Here is a 21,917-nt window from a genome sequence, read left to right as displayed (position 1 = left end):
CACATTGAAGACGGATAGGGACTATGAGAATGGACTATGGGGATGGAAGAGATGAATGAGTGAATGAAGGAATGAATGACAGGTAGCAATAATGTACATAAACATATTACAGGGTATAATTACCTTAGCCTTCCACTCTTGAAGTGCAATTGAAAAATAAAATGCAATACTGTAATGGCATAATATTCTTGTTATTACAGTAGCTGGTGAGTCCACCTTAACAGGAATTATTTTTTAATGTCACCTGTTAAGTTAATTTTCAGACGCTCCTGTAACTAATTACCACAAAGGGGTGGCTGAAAGCACCGGAAATTTATACACTCAAAGTTTTGAGACCAGGAATCAGAACTCCAAGTGTCGGCCAGGCTATGCTCTCTGTGGAGGCTCTCGGAAAGAACCAGTTCTTTGCCTCTCCCAGTTCCTGACTTGCGATCACAACTCTCTGATCTCCACCTCCAGGGTCAAACTGCTTGCTAGTCTTCCACTTCAAATCTCCTGCTTTTCTCTCTGATAACGGCACCTGTCATTAAATTAAGGGGCCACCCAGATAATCCAGGGTAATCTCCCCATCTCAGAATCTTTAATCACTTCTGCAAAGACCCTCCTTTTCAAATAAGATAGTAATCTCAGGTTCTGGGAATTCAGCCACTACACTGCTTAACGGGGTCCCAAAGCTGCCCTTGCTAGCAGGTGATCCAATTCTCCCTCCCATCTCCTTCATGGAATGCTGAGGAAATTCCCAGAGGAGCTGATTTAGCTCCTAGTGTCAGTCCGGACTCCTCTCCTGAAGCTCCTGAGGCAGGACAATCAAGGAATTCCTGGGATATCTGCCAGTGTGCTACTGGTGCGCACATAAGCATGTGCTGCAGGGAAACCCAGGCCCTCCCAGACTCATGGTGGCTCCTGCTGAAGTCACAGCACCTGCCACCACCTCCAAGACCTGGATGACTTCATCAGTTCCCAACCTACCTGGATGCCCACTGCCCCTGCACAAATGCTATGCTGTCATGGAAACCTTTCTTGATGACCACATTCAGTCCACCCTCTGCTCTGCTCCCTTGCAGGTCCTGGCAGTTCCCTTCACTGCTCTTAATGCTATTTGAAATATACACACTCGATGTGTAGCTATGTGATCTAGGTTCTGTGAAGACAACAAGAGAACGAATGTCTGCTTTGCTCAAAACTGCATCAGCAGCAGTTAGCACCGTGCCCAGCACACCATCAAATTATCAGAATTCCTGGAGGGTATCCTATGTTGCAGCCCTGTAGTGTTCAGCTGGAGAAGCTCTTCACACAGAGCTACTGCCTCTGAGCATGCTCTCCAGGCCAGGGTGACCATCAACTGCCCCGTTCACTTCTCAGCACGCTATGTCACAGTGGGTTCCAAGACAGAGGCTTTAGTGGCAAGGCGCTCAACAGGATGGAATCTTGTCTTGGACTTCAGTGAAGCCGCTCACACTGGGCAAGTTACTTAGTTCCTCTCAATGAGCAGGCCTCTCCCTGCATCTGTCTCATTCTGGAAAAAAGGTTAATAGTACCTCCACATGAAGGCTTTGGAGTGTTGATTGTAAATAAAGCATGTAGCACAATGAATTAGCATCTACAATCAATATTAACTCTAATCATTAGCCATTCATTTATCATCATTTACATACTTACATTTGAAAATGCATCTTATCAAAAATTCTGGCCAGTCTTTGGCTTATTTATCTAAAATTCTAAGTGGCCGTGAACAAATCAAATCACTTCACCTCTCTGATGCTCGGTTTCCTCACCTATAAAATGAGAGGATTTGACTAGATGAATGACTCTCCTTCACTGCAATGGCAAATTGTCCACCCCAAATGCTTAATGCCTCTGTTCAAATCCTCTTATACCTTATAGGAGTCTCATTATTATTATCTTATATCTTCTATTAATCCCACGGATCTAACCATTGGGGAAGATTGATATTCCTAAGTATAAAAGTCTAAGAAATGGGCAAGTTGTTTCCCAAGTGACATCTTCCAGGACACTGAGCAATGATTCACTTCATCAATGATTGTAGATCCTGCAGCCAAAATTGGGATCTCAATCCACTAAACAATTCAGAAAGGCGCCTTCAAGTATAACCTTTCAAATTGCAAAATGAGCCTTTTGGAGATTGAGCTACATGGGTAAAATTAGAAAATGATCAATCAGTTAGGAGATTTCTAACTTCTGAGCTGTGCAACAATGTCTCCGTATAAAGCCCGAGAGAGAAAATCAATACCTTTGCATGGTAATTTGGTAATTATATTCATCTTGACTTCCTGATGTGAGTTCTCTGGGATGCCCATATTTGTACACAATATAAAATTACCCATTTATGGTAACTCTACCTAATGTCATCTGAAGCATTTCATATTTCAAAAATAAATGGGTAGATGAAGGAAAGAATAAGTAAAAAAATTGTAGCAATTATTGACAATACCCACTCACACTTGTGGAGCTTATAAGAACTCACTTATGCATTACCTCATGGGCACTTCCCAACAACGTGAGTTTACAAGGCGTAGGTGAAAGGATGAGAAATTTGCACAGGTTAAGTCCAATGCCACCTGTGTGGCAAGCAGAAGAGGCCAGCATTGTCTATCAGCTGGGATCTCTATACCTGTGCCCCATTTATTCCTTACCTTTTGTGGGGGCCAACTCAATTTATTTTACTTATTTAATGTTCTGATCAAATTATTACACATAGACGCTTTTTAAAAGTTAAATTGTCTTTTAAACTTAGTAATAACAAAGCAGTCCTTTTTACTGTGTTTTGCTACTCCATAATCAGCTCCCAAGAACATTCATTTTCCATTTTTTATCTGTTCCTGCTGGTATTTATACCTCTGTATTTAATTAATGGATTGATTTGTTTATTTTAAAGATGGAATCTCGCTCTGTTGCCCAGGCTGGAGTGCAGTGGCGTGATCATGGCTGACTGCAACATCACCCTCCCAGGTTCAAGTGATCCTCCTGCCTCAACCTCCCAAATAGCTGGGATTATAAGCATTCACCGCCATGCTCAGCTAATTTTTGTATGCTTTATTTTATTTTATTTTTTAGTAGAAAAGGGTTTCACCATATTGACCAGGCTAGTCTTGAATTCCTGGGTTCAAGTGGCCTTACCTCCTCCACCTCCCAAAGTGCTGAGATTGCAGGCATGAGCCACTGCACCCAGCCACTGAACCCATTTGATCCTACAAATGGCAGCTATAGAAGGTATGTTACTTTAAATTACAGAGGCATGGAAGATGCCTCTGTAATTTAAAGTAACATACCTTCTATAGCTGCCATTTCTTAAAGTGATTTTCACTTTTTTGGCATTTTCTCTCTTATGTGGTCCTTCCTATACATCGCTCTGTTCTCTACATTTTCAAAATATTGTTATAGCATAATTTGGGGTTATCTCAATACAGCTGACCCTTGAAAACCTGAGTTTGAACTGCCTGGGTTCACTCACATGTGAACTTTCTTCCTCCTGTGCTACTCTTGAGGCAGCAAGAACACCTCCTCCTCCTCTTCCTCCTCCTCCTCTTCCTCCTCCTCCTCTTCCTCCTCCTCCTCTTCCTCCTCCTCCTCCTCCTCCTCCTCTTCCTCCTCCTCCTCCTCCTCCTCTTCCTCCTCCTCAAACCACTCAACAGGAATGTGATGAGGATGAAGGACTTTATGATGATCCACTTCCACTTTGTAAAAGTATATTCCAGTAGTAAATATATTTTCTCCTTATGATTTCCTTAATATTTTCTTCTCTCTAGGTTACTTTGTTGTAAGAATACAGTACATAACACATATAACCTACAAAAACAGTATGTGTTATCAACTGCTTCTGTTATTAAGACTTCTAGCCAACAGTAGCCTATTATTAGTTAAGTTTTGGGGCACTCAAAAGTTATACATAAATTTGTAAATCTGTGGGGGTCAGCACCCCACTTCCATGTTGTTCAAAGGTCAACCATATTTGGTGCTCTCCTTAATGTTCACAGCTGAGACACTTAGAGTTTATTCCCAAACGATTACATTTTCTGTACAGCCTTTTGTTGAGTGCGATAATCACCTAATAATTTGTTTTCACTTTTTTTGGTTTTTAAGTACCAGCCACTTTTTCACAAAATTGTGAAACTCTTCTCTCTATGGTCAAATACCAAATAAAATTGATCAGTACTGGTTTTATTTTTGCAGGCAATCATTCGAGAACCCATCATTCTTCTCCTGCAGTGGACTGATTGTTTTCAAGAACTATTTCAGCTCTCCACCTGGGACCTCTATCACCTTCATTCTGGGAAATCGCTTTACTGATATTTTATGTTAGATCTCACATCCTGAACTCTGCATATTCATCTTTCCTTGTTGTTTTTATCATTAAAAATTTTTTTTATCATCCTCAAAAATCTTCCTCTGAAAAGTGCCTATATTTATGCTATATGTATTTATTTAATAGTTTAGCTGGATATAGAATTCTAGGTTGCTATTTTTGGTCAAAAATTTCAAATTACTTTTTTATTCTCTTTCAGTCCAAATACTTCCATTGAGAATCCCAATAATATTTTGATTCCCAAAGTATTGGATGTATCTGAGTTTTTCCGATCAGAAGCCCTCTAGAAAAACCTTTTTAAGTTTTTTTGGCGTTTTGAAAGTCTTGTGCCTCAGTTGGGTCTCTTCTCATTCATTGTGCTCCATACTTAGTGAGCCATTCCATCTAAAAGCTGATGCCCTTCCCTTCTAGGAAATATTATTGTATAATTAATTGATTGTTTTCTCCTCTTTATTACCTTTGTTCTCTCTTTTTAGAGATCGTATTAATTGGATATTTGATTTTCTAGATTGATTCTCTCACTTCCTTATTCTTTCTTTCTGATCACATGTATTTTTGTCTGTTTTGCTTTCTAATAAAAATATTATTGACAGCTTTATTGAGATATAATTCATATGCCACAAAATTCATCCTTATTCAGCGACTTTTTGTATATTCCGAGCTGTGTCACCATCACTGCCACATTCTAATTTAAGAATACTTTTATCATTTCCTAAAGAAACCCATCAATATCTAATACTATTCACTCCCCAAGCCCTTGGCAAGAGGTAGTCTATTTTCTGTTTCCGTAGCTTTGCCTATTTTGATATAAATAGAATCATATTATGTGTGTCCTTTTGGCCAGTGTATTTGATGTAGCATATGTCTTCAAGGCTCAAGTTACTTCCTTTCTTTCTATGGCCAAATAATATTCCATTTTATGGATATGCCACATTGTGTTTATTAATTTGTCAGATGATGGACATGTGGGTTGTTTTTACTTTTTGACTATTGTGAGTAATGCTGCTATGAACATTCATGCACAGGTTTTTGTGTGGATATTTTTTTTTCAATTCTCTTGAGTATACTCTGAGAGTATGACTGGGGGCTTAATCCACTTTCATGCTGCTGGTAAAGACATAACCAAGACTGGGTAATTTATAAAGAAAAGAGATTTAATTGACTCACAGTTCAGCCTGGCCAGAGAGGCCTCTTACAATCATGGTAGAAGGCACCTCTTCACAAGGTGGCAGGAGAGGGAATGAGAACCAAGCACAAAAGGAAACCCCTTATACAACCATCAGATCTGAGAACTCACTGTCATGAGAACAGCATGGGGGAAACTGCCCCCATGATTCAATTATCTCCACCTGGCCTCACAATTGATGCATGGGGATTATTCAATTCAAGGTGAGATTTGGGTAGGGACACAGAGCCAAACCATGTCAGGAGCCATATGGTAACTCTGTATTTAAAGTTTTCTAACTGTTTTCCAAAGTAGGTAAACTATGTCATAGTTCCAACAGCAGAGTGTGAGGATCCTACATGCACCACATTCTCAACAACACTTTTTATTGTCTTTTAAAAAAGTTCAGTCATAAAGTCAAGGTAAAGCAGCATCTTATTGTGGCTTTTATTTGCATTTTTAAGTGACTCATGGTGTAAAACTATTTTCATGTTTTCACTGGAAATGTGTATATCTTCTTTGGAGAAAATTTGTTTTTCTGGGAGAATTTTAAACTTTGTCTTTCAACTCTTCTATTGAATTATCAATTCTTTGCTTTATGTTTTTAATTTTTAAGGCCTCTCTATTTCTCAATTGTTTAGACAATCAACAGTTTCTCTTAGGAAATTAATTATAATTTTATTTATATTTCTATTAAGGTTTATTCAGGTTTTTTCTACTCTATTTGCTCTGTTTCCTCTGTTTCCCCCCCCACCTTTTAATGCTTTGTTCTCTGTCTTTAACATTAGTGAATTTCTTAAAATGTTTGGAGATCCTGATTGTTTATTCATATTTAAGAACAGGGCACTGAAATGTTGACTGAAACCTTGCATGTGTAAGCAGGGCGTGCAACCTGGGCTTTCACTGTGCACAACTGGGAGATGCTCAAATGTCCTCAACTGTAGCTCTATTCTCTCAGGCTGGTCAGTTTTCTAAAGATTAATTTCTCTAATTTCTTGCCTAGGTATAGAAACCAGGTTTTTAAATTTTATTTATTTATTTATTTATTTATTTATTTATTTATATTTTATTGTGTTTTAGGTTCTGGGGTACATGTGAAGAACATGCAGAATTGTTGCATAGATACACACATGGCAATGTGGTTTGCTGCCTTCCTCCCCATCACCTATATCTGGCATTTCTCCCCATGTCATCCCTCCCCAACTCCCCATCCCCTGCTGTCCCTCCTTTAGTTCCCCCCGCAACAGACATCAGTGTGTGATTCTCCCCTCCCTGTGTCCATGTGTTCTCATTGTTCAACACCTGCCTATGAGTGAGAACATGCGGTGTTTGATTTTCTGTTCTAATGTCAGTTTGCTGAGAATGATGGTTTCCAGGTTCATCCATGTCCCTACAAAGGACACCAACTCATCGTTCTTCATGGCTGCATAATATTCCATGGTGTATATGTGCCACATTTTCCCTGTCCAGTCTATCATCGATGGGCATTTGTGTTGGTTCCAAGTCTTTGCTATTATAAACAGTGAGAAGCCAGGTTTTCAGTGGTCTGGGAGTTAAGAGGAAAAAATCTTGTCTGGGGTCTTATAGTTCTGTAGCAGTTTTCACTTACCTTTACTGTCCCCTTTTATTCAGCCTGACACCTGACCCCTGTATCTGGAATTCTGCAATCCTGGACTGCTCTCACTCCATCTTCTCTGAGCATGGATGAAGAGAATGGTCTGGCTGTGTAGAGTAAGGAAAGAGAATAAGGGGGCTACTGCTATTTTCTCAGTTACGATTTCATTCCAATTTTCAAACCCACCCCACATTCTGGCCTCCAGAGGCAACAGGACCTTCACATTTCTTTTCATTTCTTTTTTTTGTTGTTGCAAGCATGTGCCTGTTTCTGAGTGCATCCCGGTACAGAAAGTGAGCTCTTCTCTCTCCTTTGCAGGAGCAGCGGCCACGTGTTCCTCCTCTATGTTTGAACACATCACATTTGCTGACCCTGCATTTCTAATTCTCTTCATCCAATGACTGTATACTTTTGATATTATTTTTACTCTACTTTACTTGGTTTTCAGGAAAGCAGCAAAAATGCATATTTTTAACCCACCATATTTAAGCAGAATTCACTAACATCTCTACACTCATCAACTCTATTCCTTTGATCATAGAAGGAATGGATAAACAGAGTTTTTGCAGTGAGTCCCAAACAGTAAACCACACAGCAGATCACAAAGAACTTTACTATTTTTTTAAAAAGTAAGAGCTCATGCTATTATATAAGTGTTTCAAACATGTGTTCTGTGTAGTCAATTAATAAATGCATCTTATCTCTCAAGCTATCTTGGGTAGCTTTAGTTGTTACTATGACTCATTTCAGTTCACCACATACAGATGACTGCTAAAGAGGCATCTTTAGTAATGGTAAATATATGTGTTTATCCACCTATATATTTATCTCTACATCTATATACTGATATGTATGTGTATATATATATACTTATGATATGTGTATATATAAGCAGATGCATATATATACATGTATGTGTATGTATATAACTGTATTTATATATGTATATTTTTATTTGTATTTATATTTATATATTATTTTCTTCTTAAGGAAAGAAAATGTTAATTTGTGAAAGCCATGCCTATGCTCTGCTTCATGAAGATTTATAGGTAATATGAAATTACTCAACTAAGGTCTGAATTTCCACCTTAGGCATGCTAGGATGCTTCTTACGTCACCACTCAGATCCAAGGTGCTTTAGAAACATGAGCAGTGAACAGTGAGCAAGTTCACAGGCCCGTTTCATTTTAACACTTAATTTAGTGTCTGGATTCTTTGACAACTGTTTAGTTTTGGCCACTGAGGAGACTTGATGACAAAGTTGAATTGCTAGTATATAATATATTTGAAGTAAGGATCTTGATATCTTTTTTGTCTTTCTCTCTCTCTCCATATATACACAAACATAGAAATGCACAAACATACATATACACAAATTTAGCTAGGTAGATGTAGATAGATAAAATGGAAGCAATATATAGATATAGGACACAAGCCTTAAATGTATTCAGGATGGGAAATCTCTCTTTTTATTCTTTATTGCGGACAAAACCTATCTGCCCTAATTTTATCACCTGAGTCTTCTGTATACTAAAGATCTATAGGTGCACTGATTTCATTAGAAGTTGGTATTTCTATGATTCTTTAATTAAAAAAAAAAAAGAAAGCCTAGCATAACGACCACCCAATGTTCTATTTAAGTTGCTGGGCTGACATTTCCTAGTGTAAACAGCAATAACGATCACGTGTTTCCACCAGGAAATTTATTTTGACAACTTTTGTTAGGTAACAGGTAGATAACAAACATGCCTCCCAGCTTTGGGATCAGACTTCAAGTGCAGTCTTTGCTAAAGTGAAGAACATAATCCAACCCCTATAACTGCATTGAGTGTCAAGTGCTGGGAACTGGATAGGACAGGATGTGAATACAGAGCTTGGCAGGGGAGGGGGCACTGACTGCACCTCACTTCCCTCTCATCCCCCCTCTCTAGCCCCTTCTTGCACCCACTGCAGGACCCAGGGACCAACCTTCTGGGCAATAAGAAAGGCCAACCAGGTCTCTAGACACAGTTTTATCAGTGTTTAGCCTCAGGAGGGACCATGGAGGATGCATTTCTTCCCTTACTCCTGAAAACAGTTATGAGGGCTCTCCTCATGGGGGATTTTCTCCAAGGGTCATCTACATATGCAAAGTGAATTTATTGAGGCCTTAAAAACCATAAACACTCCAGGATTGCTTCTATAATTTAAAATAAGGAGATGACATGAGTATTTACTAGAATATTTTGGTTAAATAAATTGTGGTATATCTATTCAACGGACTAATCTGCTGTCACTGAGATAGCAGTCGTAGCTCTCCAGCAACACAAGGTTTCAGTGACTCGTTGTTGAGGGATATATTTGGTCATAAAACAACATTTAAAAATACAATATGGTTTCATTTATATAAACATGCAGATCAAAAAATATATTCCTGAAAATATGTTCAAAATCTTAAAATCATACCTTTGGTTTGTGAATTGTCAGGTGAATTTTCTTTCTATTTTTCCATATAATTGATTTTTAACATAAACATGTATTCACTTTATAATCAGAAAACAACAAAAAAGCTATATTTTTGGATGTAAATACAAAAGATAGCATTAATTTGAAAGACTGCTGACATTCAGGTCTCAGAGTTGATAATTTTATTAGTTAATATACAACCAAGTCCTCTCTACAAAAAACACCCAACCATGGTAGCGCGTGCCTGTAATCCCAGCTACTCAGGAGGCTGAGGCAGGAGAATCACTAGAACCCAGGAGGCGGAGGTTGCGGTGAGCCGAGATCGCGCCATTGCACTCCAGCCTGTGTAACAAGAACGAAACTCCGTCTCAAAAAAAAAAAAAAAAAAAAAAAAAAAACGCCCAACCAAGAAGTCCTCACTTCATTTTGCTCCTCTACAATGTAGAACTAGCAATAATGCCTGTCCTCCAAGAGTAGGTGCACAATGGGAAAGTATCTGTGAGCATATCACATGCAAGATGGTGAGGTGGTGAGAAGAGGCTCTAGAGTCAGGCTTCCTGGAAATGAACCTCAGTGCAATTGCTTACTAGTTGTGTGACCTTAGGCAAGTTACTAAACTTCTGTGAGCCTCAGCCACCTAATTTACAAATGAGGTAGGTAAATATATCCTCATGAAGGCTGTGTTAGAATGGCTAATTCAGCTGACAATGATAAACACTGTATGCATGTTTAATAACTAAGTAAAGTGCTAAGTAGCACACTCAGCTATAGAATTATAACCCTCACCTGCCCAGGTAAAAATCTTCTTTAAAATATCACATGCTGGAGTTATGTGCCTCATATAGTCATCTGTTGTTGTTCTGTTTTGTATCCATGTATGAGAAATACACCAAAGATACCAATGAGGCCAAGGATGCGAAACTCATCACGGGAATAAATGCGGGTACTAGATAACAATGGAAGACAATCACTTTGCTCTTTTTTTTTTTTTCAGACTGTTTTAAGCCGGTCTGCTCAAAATTAGTACTCTAGTTTGAATATTTTTTTCTGAAAATTGATTGATTTATGCATTGAAAGCACCTGCCATGTTAAGGGAACGTCTTCATTACTAGTTGTTCACACCTGTTAGGAACCATCTTGTCAACTAAGATGGCTTCCACCTACATCAAGAATCAATTAGCTACATTAATAAAACAACCCTGTCAACTCCCATTAGGCTGAGGCCAGACCTTTTTCTTCTCTATTAAGCAAGCAATTGCTAATCACTATTTTTATCAATACCTCAGGAACATGGTTTGTAATTTACCTCTGCCAAATGAATATTACCGACTGGTTACTGACTTAGTGCTGAAAAGACTTTACCAGGGGGAAGGGAAGTCCATATTCTCTGTCATTTCCTGCTTGTGAGGAGCAAGAGGACTGTGACTTGGACAAAATAAACAAACGTTGTTGTTTTCAAAGGATAGTGTATGCAGGATAGAATGTGCTCAAAGGAGGGAAAGAGAAACTGATGAGGGGATTTGAGAGGAACATTTGGTAAAATAAATAAAAGCACGTCAAAAAGAGGCAAAATGAGTTTGCACATTGTCAGCTCAGCCAAGAAGTTCAATCAGTCAACAAGCATGTGCTTAGAATGGACATCCTCAGTCCTCTATGGGGAGTGCTGGGGTTACAAGCTGTATTAGAGGGACCCCTGCCATCCGAAATCTCACAGCTAGTGTGAAAGGCAGGCAAGTAAAGAAAATGCTGTGAAGTATGGTAAGATGCTTTCATAGAAAACGCTCCTGTAGAAGTTCGGGAGCGGAGTAGGAATAAGTTCTCTATTCAGTCGGGGGGAGAATTAATAAGAAAAGGATTCATTCCTCCATTCTCCTTCATAGTTTGGGGTTGAGGGGAGGGGAGGGAATGGGCTGAGTGTTTAGCCTTAGATGAAGAGGTCTGAATTATAATGTATTGCAAATTACTTGTTCCCAACTTTTATGCTTTTCATGTATCATTTTTTTTTTAAGATGGAGTCTCGCTCTGTAGCCCAGGGTAGTGTGCAGCGGCATGATCCTGGGTTCAAGCAGTTCTCTGCCTCAGCCTCCCCAGTAGCTGGGATTACAGGCACCCACCACCATGCCCAGCTACTTTTTATATTTTTAGTAGAGATGGGGTTTCACCATCTTGACCAGGCTGGTCGTGAATTCCTAACCTCATGATCCACCCATTTGGCCTCCCAAAGTGCTGTCGTGTATGTTTTTTAACCACTCCCCAAGACAATTTTCCTGTCTTCTGATTAAAATCTTTCAGTGGTACAGAACATCCTCCCTCTAGAAGCAGCCCATGGCCACTCTGACAGTTCTAATTCTTTCAAGATTCTTCTCCCTGAAGATTCAGAAAGTGTCTATTTCCTTAGTTTCTTTGCCTCGAACACCAGTCGCATGGAGTGAAGTCTGTCTGATAATGAGGAGTGGTGAAGTCAGCTCTGTAATTGGAAATCCAGGGTGTAAGTCTTAGTTTCTCCATGTATAAGTGTTGGGTCTTTTGGTTGCTTTTCTCTGGGAAATTTCTCACCAAGAAAATAATAACCAAATCTTTCATTGCCCACAAGGAAGGTAGAATAGTCACATGAGACAAGGTATGTGAAAAATAACTTGTGAAATTGTTAAGGGTATTGTAATCATCAGTTTCTTTTCAATAGAAAAGTTCTTGAAATTCAAAAAAAAAATCCTGTTTCACTTCTGTTCTCAAGATCTTGATTTCTTGAAACTGTTCCCACATGCCAGTGAAACGCCATTCCTAGAGTTCAGAGGTTTTGACTGTCATTTTTGCCTCAAATGAGTGGATCCAAATAGAAACATAGCTCTGGTTTGTCGTGGCTGTGATTTGGATGACCTGCCAGTTTCATCTGGAAAGTATGACAAAGAAAAATCATTGCAATGGTCCACTGCCAAAATCCATGGCCTTAGTGACCCCACTTCATCATTTTGTATTAAAACAAACAAAACTTAAACTGTGAAAGTTCTGTCTCTGAGGGAAAGGAAGAATGGTGTAGTATCAAGAAAATGGTCAGAGGAACTGTGTGATGAAGAAATCCTGAAAATTACAGCTGGAAGGAGCCATAAAGATCATCCAGGCTCATGGGCTCATTTCACATAAGAAGAGAGACACCACAGCATGTTTAAGGCCACCAGCTTTGTGATAAGCAGACAGCAGGCTGCCGCCCACTGGTCTTAGAACTGTGCCCCCAAGATAAAGAGTGAATTCTGAGCATGGATTATGAACATATGAACATAGACAGAATTTCTTATGGTGGAGTTGCCAGATAAAATATAAGATACCCAGTGGAATTTGAATTTCAGATGAACAATAAATAATTAGTATAGGTATGTCCCATGCAATATTTGGGACATACTTAGACTGTTAAAAAACAATTTGTTGGTGAATTGAGAGGCAGGTACATTGTTAAACTTGATAGGCATCACTAAATTCCCCCCAAAGGAATCAATCCAATTGACCCTTTCAGCTAGGTATGCCTGAGAAGGTGTTAGTATAATCAGAAATTTTCCAATCTGATAGGTGAAAAATGGCAACACCACTTCTGGAATTATGAGTGACTTGTGATTCTTGCTGTTGCTGCAAGGGGCCTATTCATATCATTTTTTTGCCATCTCACTTTTTGGTTTAATAATGTGACTATTCTAACTTACAAATTGGATTGTGAAAAAGTAGCCCTTAATCTATAATATGACTTGTAAATATTTTTCCAATTTTGTCATTTATCATTTGATTTCTTGTGATTTTTTGACTACTAATAAATATTTTATTTTTGATGTGGTTGAACTTATCAGTCTTTTTGCATGTGTTTAGTTTGTGGACTTTGAATCCGGCAGATACAGCTTCGTAATATTACAGTTATAAAGGAATCTCCCTGTTTTTTCTGTTCTTTTTATACTTTCCTATTTATGCTTTAAATCTTTAATGTGTTTGGATTTTCTTCTATTAAATGAAGTGAGGTATGGATTCAACTTTTTTTTTTCCCTAATCACTACTCAGAAGTTCCAACATCATTTATTGAAAATATCTTGTTTGGCTAACTCTGAGATTCCAATGCCATATGCTACATTTCTGAATTAATATGTGCCTATTTTTGAATTTCCAATTTTTTTCCATTAATTAATCTATACATTAACACACTGATGTCATACGTTTTAATATTTTTAAAATATGGTTTTATATATCCAGTAGGGTCAATCATTAATCACTCTTTCATTTTTGAAAACATTTTTTATATTTATTTTTATGTGAATTTTACAATCACCTTTGTCTCGTTCCAAAAGCAAAACTAACAAAACAATTTTAGTATTTTTAAATTGCAATCTCATTTAATAAATAAACAAAATAAAGGAGATTTAATATCTTTATTATGTTGAGTTTTCCTTTCTAAATTCTTTTTCAGAACTTTTCTTTTTCATTTGTTCAGAACTTATTTATGCCCTTCAACAGTGTTTTAAAGTTTTTTTGTAAAGGTTTTGCATACCTTTTATTGAGTTTAGTGCCTGGCCTTTTATCTTTTTTTGGTTTTATTAATGAGAGTCATTTACTGTACAGAGCTGAAAAACAGTGGTCATAGGAGGCATCCCTGTCCAATTTCAGATATAGTGATGTGACTCTACCACCATTCCAGTAAGTTGATTTTGGCTTTTGGGTAGAAGAATAGGTGAATTTACTGTAACTCTGTATCTATATCTACATAATGTATAAACCTGTGTATGTTTACATTTATATCTGTATCCATAGTCAACAACATATATGTATATTTTATATATGAAGATATATTCTATATTCATGTATCTATTTATAATTATCTATATTTACAATATTTCTATGTCATATAATCATATTGAAGGAGAGTCTATATATTGCAATATTATTGAGAATTTTAAAATATCTTCTATAACTTTATGGAAGTCTAATTGGTGTACTGCACATATTTAAAGCATACATTCTGATGAATTTAGATGTATTTATACTATACATTATTCCAATAACACAATAAACATATTAATCACCCCCAAATGTTTACTCAAACACCTTTGGAATTACTCCTTCTCCACCCTTTTCCCCATGTAATCAAGGCTTTCTATCACTATAGGTTAATTTGTCCTTTATAGAATTTTATTTGAAGAGAACCATTCAATATGTACTTTTGGTGAGAGGGAAGTCCAATTTCATTTACTTAGCATAATGTTGAGATTCATCTAGGTTGTTATGTGGTGTACAACAGTAGTTTATTACTTTTTATTGCTGAGTAGTTTTCCATTATACAGCTATGTCACAGTTTATTTATCTATCTATCTCTTGATGGACAGATAGTTTCTAGGTTTTAGTTCAAAGAAAGTAGTTACGAACACTTTCACCCAAGTCTTTATGTCAGCATATGCTTTTATTTCTCCTGAGTAAATATCTATGAGTGCAATTACTGGGCCATATGGTAGGCATAGGATTAATGCTTTGAGAAACTACCAAAATGTTTTCCAAAGTGGTTACCCTCTTTTGCATTTCCATCGGCTGTGAGTAAAAGTTGCAATTTCTTCACATGTTCACCTGGTATGTCAATCTTTCCATTTTAACCTGTCTAGTGTTATATTATTACAACGTTACTTTGCATTTTCCTAGTGATTTATGATGCAGTAATATTTTCCTATGTGCATTTGCCACTCATATATTCTCTTTGGTGAAGAATCTGTTCAAACCTTTCACACATTTTTAATTCGGTTGTTAGTGTTTTTATTAATGTTTGTTGAGGATTTTAAAACAAGATCTGTATCTTACATTTTTTCAAATTTCTTTCCACATTTATAGAGATGACTACAGAATTTGCATCCCTTAGACCCATTAATATGATAAATTTCCTAATAATGAAGGACCTTTGCATTCCTGGAATAAATATTTCATATCACACTGCTAAAATCAGTTTGTCACCCCTCTGTTTAAGATAGGTACACCTAGTTTGATAAGTAACATTGTTAATTTATATTCTTGTCCAATGTATGTCATGTTTTGCCAACAATCTTATTCACTTGTCAACTAGTGAGTTATTCATTTCCAGAATAATCGGGACATTGTGCTTCTTTTAATATGATCAGAAACAGATTAAGTAGTATGAGATCTTATCTGCCAAAATTGCCCTGCTCCTTGGAAAAATGAGATTGGTTAAGGAAATACATAAGATGAGCCTGGAATAAATCGTAGTGCCAGAAAGTGTGCTAAAAAAAAAATTGCAGAATGATGAAGGTATGCAAGACACAGAAACTAATTGAAAGTTCTCTCAATAGCCAAAGCTCTAAAAACTTAAGCAACAAAATAAAGTAGTATTGGATCATACTGATATAAATAAGTGATTAAATAAATAAATAGAGACAGAAGAGACAAATACATGATGCAGATGAATTCCAAATAATTTAAATATTCTACCCATAAGTAGGTGGACCATAGCTCCCAGCTCCTCAAGAACAGGCTGTACCCAGGGACTTTCCTTCTAAAGAGTCCAGTATAAAAAAGTAGGGAAAGCCAGGTGCGGTGGCTCACACCTGCAATCCCAGCAGTTTGGGAGGCCAAGGTGGGCGGATCACCAGAGGTCAGAAGTTCGAGACCAGCCTGACTGACATGGAGAAACCCCATCTCTACTAAAATACAAATTAGCTGGACATGGTGGTGCATGCCTGTAATCCCAGCTACTTAGGAGGCTGAGGCAGGAGAATCGCTTGAAACTGGGAGGTGGAGGTTGTGGTGAGCCAAGATTACGCCACTGCACTTTAGCCTAGGCAACAAGAGTGAAACTCCATCTCAAAAAAAAAAAAAAAAAAAATAGGGAAAAACATAACTTCAGTATGGGAGAACCTGTGAAAATAGGTACCCCTAATATGATGTGATAAAAATGGCATTTTACTTTCCTGGACTTCCTCCCAAAATCTCATAACTTCAATCTTTCCACAGGAAAACATTAGACCAATCCCAGTTAAGGGACAATCTACAAAATACCTGACCAGTACTCTTCAAAACAGTTAAGGTCATCAGAGACAAGGAAAGTCAGCTGGGCACAGTGGCTCACACCAGTAATACCAGCACTTTGGGAGGTCAAGGCGGATGGGATCATCTCAGGTCAGGAGTTCGAGACCAGTCTGGCCAACACAGTGAAACCCTGTTTCTACTAAAAATACAAAAACGATCGGGGTGTGGTGGCACATGCCTGTAATCCCAGCTATTTGCAAGGCTGAGGCAGGAGAATCAGAGTTTGCAGTGAGCCAAGATAATGCCACTGCACTCCAGTCTGAGTGATGGAGTGAAACTCAATCAAAAAACCAAAACAAACAAAAAACAAAGGAAAGTTTTAGAAACTTGCATAGCCAAGAGGAGTCTAAGAAAAATGAAAACTAAATGTAATATGGTGTCCTGAATGGAATTCTTGAGTAGAAAAAGGATATTAGATAAAAAGTAAGAAAATCTTTATGAATCATGGCCTTTGGTTAAAAATCATATAGCAATCCTGGTTTATTAATGTATTATACTAATGCACAATATTAATAATAGTGAAAACTGAATGTGGGACATGGAAGAATTTCTGACCACCTTTGCAATTTTTCTGTAAATTCAAAACTATTATAAAATAAAAAATATATCCAAAATTCCATAGAGAATAAAATCTGTTACCAATAGATAACGTTGAAAGTGATAAATCAAGAATTAGCAATATAAACATGTTAAGAATGTGAAGATAAATTTCAGAAGAAAGTGGTGAAGAAATTAATCCTATCTGATATATAAACATTTGCATATATTTGCTTGACAAAAAATAAAATGTTAATTAAGAAATGTTCTCTAATAGTTTATTTAGGTTGGCTGCTTTTCTTTGGAGCTTTGACAACTTTCTCTGTTTCTTCTATGGACATTAAGTCCTTACATTTTCTCTCCTATGATGGGTTTAGTATATTATATTTTCCTAAGAAATTATCTACTTTATTCAGGTTTCATGTATGTTTGACTGTAGTCTTGAAACTCCTGCTTTATGAATGTTGCTGTCATGCCATTTTTGCACACATATTGAGAATGGTTATATTTTTATTATGAATTGTAATCTCTAGCATCATAAAATGCAAAAACATCCTAAGTATTCTGGTTATTTATAACTGTGTAAAAACTACCCAAGCTTTAGAATTTTAAGACAGCAATCATTGATGATGATGATGATGATGATGATGATGATGATGATGATGAATCTCTCATGGTTCTGGGTTCGACAGGGATCTGCTGGGTGGTTCCCATTCAGGGTATCTCTTCCAACTGAAGGAAGACAGTGGTTGAGGCTGCTAGTGTTTCTCCCCTTCTAGAGGGTGCCATATTAAAAGTGGAGAGCAGGCTTCAACAGACACCAAATCTTCAAGTGGCTAGAGGGAGATTTTAAGAGAGGATAAATATGATTGTGAATGCAAGGGAATGGGCACATGGGTCCAATGTGGTATTTCCTCCCAGTGGTGGGAACTAAATTCATATTTATATGTTCCATCTTATTCAGTAAGGGTTTATTGAGTAAGTACCTATACATGGCTAGGGACTATGATAAAATAAGACACAGTCCATTGGAAACTCAAAGGAAGGGAAAATGATCACAGACACAATTCCAATTGGTGATCCAATGAGAAATGTTTCCTATATATATGACCATTGTAACTGACAACAGATTTAGGTTATTTTGCTGAGATTAGGGTTCCCTCTGACCACAGTGATCTCTGAAATCCTCTGATCAGCCCCTTCTCCCTGCTATAATAAGGTGACAAGTAAAGGTGACATAGTGGAAATTAGATAATATTAATTAAATGCTTACTCTTTGCCAATGTTTATCATCGTTAACATTGATTATCGTATTAAATCTTTACAACTACCTTCTAAGAGAGATACTTGTTTTTGTCAGTTTAGGCTTCTGTAACAGAATACCATAAACCAGGTGGCTTATAAACAATACACATTAATTTCTCACAGTTCTAGAGATGGGGGTGTCCAAAATCAAGGTGCTGGCAGATTCAGTGTCTAGTGAATGTTTCTTTCCTTTTCATAGATGGCACCTTCTCCCTGTATTCTCCATGGCAGAAGAAGCAAAGGAGCTCTCTAGGGTCTCTTTTATAAGGGCACTAATCCCATTTTCAAGGTTCTGCCCTTTTGATCTAATCATCTTGCAAAGACCTCCACCTACTAATGCCATTACATTAGGGGTTAGGATTTCAACATATAAATTTTAGGAAAATATAAAGATTTCGTTTATAGCAGTATTCTTATTATTCTCCCATTTTATACATAGGAAATTGAGGCTCACAATAAGCCAGACTGTTTTGAAACAGCTAACAAGTGAGCCTGTCGCAGTTTCCTGGATGCTGGCAGAAGACACAAGCTTCCTGGGTCAGAGATACAGAACAGTTTTTTAGTCACAATTACAGAAGCAGCCAGAGTATCAGTGTTTCTCACAACTTCCCTATGAGCCCCAATTCTCACAGGATAACACAAAGAGAGCCTAGTGACACCTGTACATGCAGTTACCTGTATTAAAAGAGAGGATCTCTGAGCTTAGGAAACCCGAATGTTTTATAATGAACAGTAAGGCTGCTAGCTCTTTCCTCTAGAGGGAAACATCATCTCTATAAACAGCCTTAGGCAGGTAGATCAGAACAAAGAGCAATCAGTGCCTTATTCATAAGACGTACAGAAACATAAGAAACACACATCTTTTCCAACACAAGGCATGTATCTAAGGCCATGAATGGCAACGGTTGGACTCAAAGTGGGAAACTGCAAAGCCCACATGCTAACCACCAAGGCCTGCTTTCTCCCAGGTTCTCAGGGCACCTGAAAGATGAGGATGGCTGAGGGAGGACTCATCCAAAGCCAGGGGCTCTCTCAGGCCATGAGTGTCTTGAGTCGTGCATCTAACCTGCAGCTCATTACCCCAGAGGCAGAGGATCTGCGGCAGTTAGCAGACTAGACATGGGAGTTTTGGAGTGAACTGGAATATGAAGGAATAGAAATTGAGACCCAGAAGAACTATTGTGAGATATGGTGACAGGGAGCAGGGAGTGGGAGTGAGGGCAGAGCTGGGAAACCCTTCTGCTGGAGTCCTTCCCTGACAGCTCAGTCTGAGCTGCAAGGCTTGTGGAAGGCTCTTGGGTTTCAAGGGTCAGGTCTGAGAAGACCATTGTGAAATACAGGGTTGTTTAAAGGTGAAAGATCTTTCAGGAAAAAGGCCTCATAGGATCATTTAAGAACGGAGGGGCACAGGCTGCCCCTGGCTGCCCGTTCCCTCTATCAGTGAAACCTCGGCTCTGGTGACACTGGGTGGTGACTCTGGGTGCGGGTGTAACTCAGGAGGAACTTTCAATGGCTGGGGATCAGTGTTTAACAAAGTTCTAATCTAGGTTAGGGCTCAATGCTGTGGACTCTTTGGAGTAAAATCATCTCTTTATTAATGAGATCCAACCCCATCTCTCTGATAGAAATGATGGGAAAAGGCGCCCCTTTGGTGCTATTCAAATGAATGAGAGATAACAGTGGGTGTTTTTAAAACTCTCTCCCTATCATAGGAGGATGGAGCTCATTAGTGAGGGGAATGATTTTGCTGGGAAAAGGCTGTTACAATAAGAAAACATAACCTACTCAAGATGAACCAGATCCAAGTCAATTAGGCTGGGGAAAAAAAAGGTGGGGAGAGAGCGAGTGTGTGTGAGCTTCAAAAATACCAGCTCTTTCCTTCCATTCATTTGAATAACAGCAAGAGGACATTTTGGTTTTCTAATCATTTTTTTAGTTGAATCAGTCTGGATCTCATTAACACAGAAATGATTTCACTTAAAAGACCTGGTGTTAAATTCCTGTTCAACTGAGATTAACCAAATCAAACATGATTTGACCAAAAAGAGAAGCCTAAAGTATTATATCTATTGCTATTACATTACAATCTGACTTTAAATATAAAAAAAAAGGATACACATGTTACTTTTTATTCAGTTTCTTTTCATGTGTCTGGAATACATTTTCCTAGGTAAACTGGTATTGAAATTCACAGTGAAATGTGGTTAGCCACTTGAAGTTACCGAAAAAGAGGGGATTCAAATAATTTACATATGTGTGAGGAGGAGGGGGATCTGGCAGACAATGTAAACTATGGAGAAAAAATATCTGCCACCAGGAACCTACTTTCCTAAGCTATTTCAGGAACCATCATTGTATTAATCTTGCCAGGCCACAGTTACTGTATGTTGTCAGGTGAATACACTGAATCCGATAGTCACTTGACCTCAGCACTATTGACATTTGGGACCCAAATGTGTGGCCCCTTGGCTGCAGGGCCTGTTCTGGGCATTGCAGGATGTATGTTTAGCAGTATCCCCAGCCTCAACCCACTAGGCGCTAGTAGCAGCACCCACCCAATGAGACAACCAAAAATGTCTCCAGACATTGCAAAATATCGCCAGGACTGGGGGCAAAACTGCTTCCCCACCCCTGGAAACATCACTCTCCCCCCATTGATAACCACGCTTACAAGGGTGACATCACCCTCCCCATTGATAACCACCACTTTCAAGGTCATCTCGGAAAGGAAGCTAAAGGAAGCACAGTGCCTATAACAATACATGTGCTGGGTGCAACTGACCGTCCTAGCTTTGTTCCAGAAGTTCCTCTGGAGAACCTTGACCTCCCTCCTTTTCCCCAGCTGCCTGCTGCTCTAGATTGCTTTCTATCCTCCCTCCATGGTAATTTAACTAAAGGGCTCTTTTCACCTCACCTTTGCTAGGTACCTCTGGGCGGGAAGTGGGGGGGGGCATTCTGAGGTCATTCACTATCTGAAAGACAACCAGGTGTGGCAAAGAACAGAGCCTTTGGAAACAGCCATGGAAAAGTTGGAGCCTCAGCTCTTTCATTTCCTAAACAAAAAGTCTTTGATGAATGCTTAATCTGCTCGAGAGTAAACGAAGCTACTGCCAGAGATATACCCATAACAAAGAGACAGAGAGAAAGAGAAGTAGCCTAGCTTCTCCCTGCCACCTGCTGCCAGGTCTCTTGCCCTGGGCCGTCAATGGCCACATTCCAGTGGAAAGCAGCTGACCAGAGTGAAGCCTGGAGAAGAATCAGCAAAAGTCAGCCCTTCCAGTGAGAGAGCTCAATGAGGCCAGAGTGAAGATTGGATCTGAATGCAAAGTGGGCCCGGAACCAGCACCAACATCCAACAGCATAGATATGTGCTCCTTATACACCAATTTCTTCTTTTTGTAGTGGTTCCCCTTACTCTTCTGAATTAGGAACTGCTGTTAATAGTTGAAGTCCAATATACCATCAGGAAC

Source organism: Cebus imitator, unplaced genomic scaffold (genome assembly GCF_001604975.1).
Source record: "Cebus imitator isolate Cc_AM_T3 unplaced genomic scaffold, Cebus_imitator-1.0 Scaffold52, whole genome shotgun sequence".
NCBI lineage: Eukaryota > Metazoa > Chordata > Mammalia > Primates > Cebidae > Cebus > Cebus imitator.
Note: the sequence above shows the minus strand (reverse complement) of the source record.